This window comes from Amborella trichopoda, chromosome 2, assembly GCF_054954075.1.
Source record: "Amborella trichopoda isolate Santa Cruz 75 chromosome 2, AtrichopodaSantaCruz75HAP2 v2.0, whole genome shotgun sequence".
NCBI classification, from domain to species: Eukaryota; Viridiplantae; Streptophyta; class Magnoliopsida; order Amborellales; family Amborellaceae; genus Amborella; species Amborella trichopoda.
The window spans coordinates 5,919,981-5,925,444 of record NC_142337.1 but is presented as its reverse complement, the minus strand read 5'-3'; positions in this window follow the sequence as shown (position 1 = coordinate 5,925,444).

Below are 5,464 nucleotides of genomic sequence, written 5' to 3'. Positions count from 1 at the left end.
TCCTTTGACATTTAGGTTTAAGATAGCGTGACGCATGACAATAGGTTTTAGGAATGGGGTTGGGGTCATGGAGTACCCTACCTGTTTTGGTTTTCCATTCTCATGAATGATAACCCATTTCAAAAATTACTAACAGTTCAAAAAACAGAAAAAAAAGAAGAGTACATACTACTAAAAGTTAACAAAAAAAAAAAAAGAAGATGGTTTTCATTTGTAAAAGAGAGAGGGAATAAATCCAAGATGTAACTAATAAAAATAGGCCTATTTGGACAAAAAAAACATTTATAAAAGTAGGTCTCAAAGTCCTAAAGGGTCGTACGGATGTATTGAAGATAGGGGAGGTATCCTGATACTTTGGAAGATAAGGTCGTGAGAACTATGTGTGTATAAAAATGTGTGTGAAGGGAGATAAAAAAGTTTAGTGGAATTGTGTATGTATAAAAATGTGTTTAATTTTTTAAAGGCATTTTCTAACTAATCATTGATGATTGAAGTTTCCTTTTAGCTCTTAAGGTGTTAAAGTAATTTTTTTTAATCTTAAAATGTCACTTTTGTTCATAAAATGATGAAATGTCCAACCCATTTTGCATAAAAGAAACCATATATTTTGCAAAGTTTTAAAAATGATCGTTTCCGATCGGAATCACCTGATCCAAAACGGGAATCGTCGAAGCCGGTCTAGTTCCTGCTATATATCGGGAAACCGGGCGAATCTGTCAGAGCCAGAGTCAGCCGGTTTTGGTCCAAATTGCTTTGAATCAAGAAACTTGGGTATTTTATTTATAAGTGTAATTTAAAAAAATAAAAATAAACAAGGAGCACCAGGCTTAGTCATATTTTCTTACTCAAAACATGCCGTTACGTTCACGTGAGCCCCCCACTAACCATTCGTGCGCTACGTGTTGATGAGTGGGCATTGCTTGTTTTTATAAATATTTTTGCTCCATTAAATCTTCGACGTAGAACAAATTAGTCCCATTTCTTTGCCATCGCATGAAAGAACCCCCCACTAACCAATCGTGCGCTACGTGTTGATGAGTGTGCATTGCTTGTTTTTATAAATATTTTTGATCCATTAAATCTTCGACGTAGAACAAATTAGTCCCATTTCTTTGCCATCGCATGAAAGAACTTTGTGACAAATAAATTTTTCATACAAAAACTTTGGTCCATCTCTCTCCCCTCCCCGACGTCTCTCTCTCTACTAACAACCTTTTCTCTCTCTCTCCCTACTCAACAACCTCTTCCACTAAGTTTGTTCTAAATAGCTTCTTTCAAAAATTAAAACTCCTAGTTAATAAAAAAAAAATTTTGAATTAGAGAGATTTAATGTATTGTCATGTTGAATGTTAAATCTTTACTTTGACTACAAAATGAATTGTTTTTAAAAAATTAGGGAAAAGGGTTGGGGTTGTGGTGGTAGCACCCTCACACCCTAGTTACCACATTGTAGTTTCCATTCTCATTGACACCATCTTCTTAACACTTTGGAAAAACTATAAAATGAATTTAATAAACAAAAAATATTGACACAGTAATGATAAAATATAACGCAATTTCCACTATTTCTTTTAGAAAACTAAAAAACTAGAAATTTGAAAAATTATGGGGATTTTTTTAATTTTTTTGGAGGCTATGATTGGCCGATCCAGATTACTTATCTATCGATCCGACAAGGTTTTTGGGGTGGCAGATCCAAGTCATTGATCCATTTCTTTTAAACCATGATATTTTGTATTATTAATAAATGAAATGAGTGGTTTTTTTTTTTGGGTAAATAATAAAATGAGTGGTTCATGGAAGGAAATGAGAAAAATAAAAATAAAAACTGAATATAGTCATAAAGAGCTATAAGTATCTCCGGAGTCCACCGACTCATGTGTCATGGCTTTTGAGGGATTTAAAATTCCAAATACATCTCAAATCACTATATTTTTGCGACTAATGGATAAAGCTCCAAAACAATAGCACATTTGATGAATCTTTGGAGGATTAACATAAGTACTTTAGACGTAATTTACAACATAGATCCTTTTGGAGCTCGTAATTTCTTTTCATAGTAATCGAGGAAGATGTCCCACACAAAATTAGAGTTAGGTAGGCGAAGTGGAGTTGTGCAACTGGAATTTTATGTGATCGCCGCATACCAATGAAGTTAAAAGGTAAGTTCTATAAGAAAATAGTGAGACTAGCTTTATTCTATGAGGTAGAATATTAGACAGACAAAAAATAATATACCCATAGAATGAATGTAGTTGAGATGAGGATGATGCGTGACAAAACAAGAAGGGATAGATTTGGAAATAAATCTCTTCGAGAGAATTTATGCACGATATCAATATACGATGGAATGAGAGATAATAGATTTAGGTGGGATAGCCATGTGTGGTGCCAACCAAGTACAATACCTGTTAGGAGGTGCGAGTTAGTTCAAATGAAAGGACTGAAAATGGTAAAAAGTGGACAAAAAAGAACGTGGTTGAAAGTAGTCTGAAAAAATATGAGGACTTATGGCCTCATTGAGGATATGGCATTTAATAAAGCAGAATAGAGAATTAGGATTTATGCAGCCGACCCCAATTAATTGAGAAAATACTATAATGATGATGATGATTAGTCTATTAAATTTTACTTTTGCAATGTTTTTATATGAAATACATCTTTATAATGAATTTTGCTGATGCACCGCATCATCATCATCAGAGCCTTTTTCCAACTCTTTGTTAGCTACACTTTAATCCTAGAATTATTAAAAATAATATTATAAACCAATGGACTATTTTAGATGTACTTATTTTATTATTTTAATAAAATTAATCCTGATAGTGCACTAGTATTGTTTGGCAGTGTCCATTATAAAAGTGTTATGAGATGATTCTATAGGCAAATTTAATGTTAGGATATGGATATTTCGGGTTCATATTGATATATATCATTATGGATGTATATGTATATATCTCTTGATAAGGTTAGGTATCTTGAAGATAGAGACCAAGTTACTTGGTCATCAAGTTATCATATCATATTTATCTCCGCTAGTTGTGTAATTGTCCTCTATATATTGAGGTACTCTTTGATGTAAAGATTCATCCAATATAATGAAGATATAGCCGGTTGGGGGTTGGGGCTTTGGATCCGCGGACGTAAGGGTTCGGCCTGAACCACGTAAATATTCTCTATCCCTTCTATGTTTTCACAAATTCTAATACTTTACATATAAGCTTATCTTCTTTAAAACGATTCTCTCTCCCTTCTATTTTTCCACACGTAAATATTCTCTATCCTTTCTATGTTTCCACAAATTCTAACAATTTACATATAAGTTTATCTTCTTTAAAACGATTCTCTTTCCCTTCTATGTTTCCACAAATTCTAACGGATTACATATAAGTATATCTTTTTTAAAACGGTTTTTCTTTGCTGAAAATAATTTTTTGAAAGGTTAAATAATTAAATAATACAATAAATGATACAAGATATATACGTAATAGCTAATATAATAGTATTATGCAAAGTATATTAAGTTTAGATAACATAATGTACTCGAAATAAAATTAATTTTCATCCAAATAAGCCTCAATTGATTAGACATAAGAGTGGCTCATCATAAAAATATCCTTATTTAGGGTTTGGAAGTGCACTCACGTCTCATACACCCTTTACTTTATACCAAAAGATTCCATATTTTTGAAGGAATATACTATTCTTTTACTCCCTTGGATAAAACCCAATCCACTTGTAATTTAGGACCCCGAGATGCAAAACCTAAAATTAGCGGTTATTAATTGTAGTAAGAGAAATTGCAGGATAGATCGCCAATGAATTCCCAATCAGCCCATTTAGTGCATATACTATGCTCTTGTGGGAGCAATACTCTACAATTACTCACTCAGGAATTAAGACTAACTTGGGAAGAGTTTTTGACCAAAATTTTTTGAAACCACCCAAAAATCAGTAGATAATTATATTTGAAACAAAAAATTTGAATTTTGAGTTTTCTATAACTTAGATCTTAACCTTAAAAAATTGAACAGTTTTTATTCAATTTTAAAGCATTGTTTTTTCAAACCCATAGCAAAAGAAAGCTATAAAATTTTATTATTGAGTATAGCATATAAGTTGGAAGAGGTTTACATCCCTTAACTTTAAAGTCCTAAAAATACTCCTAGTTTTTCAGGAGCACCAAATTTGGTTTCTGGAAATGGGACTCCTAGGAAATATGTATCTGGGAATTGATCTCTCTTAGAATTGGTATTTCTTGAAAACACGGATGTATGCTATTTGGATAGCATTTGGATTACTTGGAATATGTATCTTAATGAAGTTCAAAAACTTTCATTGTATCATTATTTTTAAAAAATAACCATTCTTAATGCTATGATTATTGTACTTAAGAATCATATAAGTCCTTCTTTCTAGTGTTTGTCTAAGCGAGGAATAAATGACGACATTTCAAAATTGCCAACTTTGTCTTCTGATATCTAAAAACAACGAAAATTTGAGACAAAAATTGAAGATTATTTTTTTCAACCAGTTCAAATATAATATCCATTTCTTACAAGGAACAAGTTTATATAAGGTCGAGATTCCTTCATTTCAGCATTACATTTCATGAAATATGTGCATTCAAACATTTACATGATATTATAGTATTTTTATATTATAATAATCTTATTATCATATAATAGTATAATAGCCATAATGATAGTAATAATTACTATCATTTTTAATATTAATAATAATAATTATTATTAATATTATTATAATAATAATTAATAATATTATATAATTATTAAATAATAATATAAAATATTTAAATAATTATATAAATTTATTTTATTATTATTATTATTATTATTATTATTATTATTATTATTATTATTATTATTATGATACGATAAAATTGTTATACTATAATATCATAATTATAATAATTATCATCATCATCCAAATCTTATCCCAATTACTTGGGGTTGACTAATTATAATAATTATAGAATAATATAATATATTTTATTATAAATAATACTAATTGGGGTTGGATAATTATAATAATTATAAAATAATATAATACTTTTTATTATAATTAATACAATATTATAATATAAAAAAATATCTTAATATATTAAGATAATCATATAATATTATAATAAAATATATTTAAATGATCATTATTTTAAATTATAATATTAATAATACCAATAATAACATTAATGTCTAATAATTATATACTATTATAACAAAATATATTTAAATGATCACTATTTCAATAATAAATATTTTAAATAATAAAATTAATAATTACAATAATACAAGCACATACACTAGTAGTAGTATTAATAATATTAATAATAACAATAATAACATTAGGGTCTATGCGGTTAATTTTTTTATTTCTAAGAAATATAAATTTTATCTATTTAGGTAGAATTGATATTTTTTGAAAAGAAAAAAGTTTATATAAA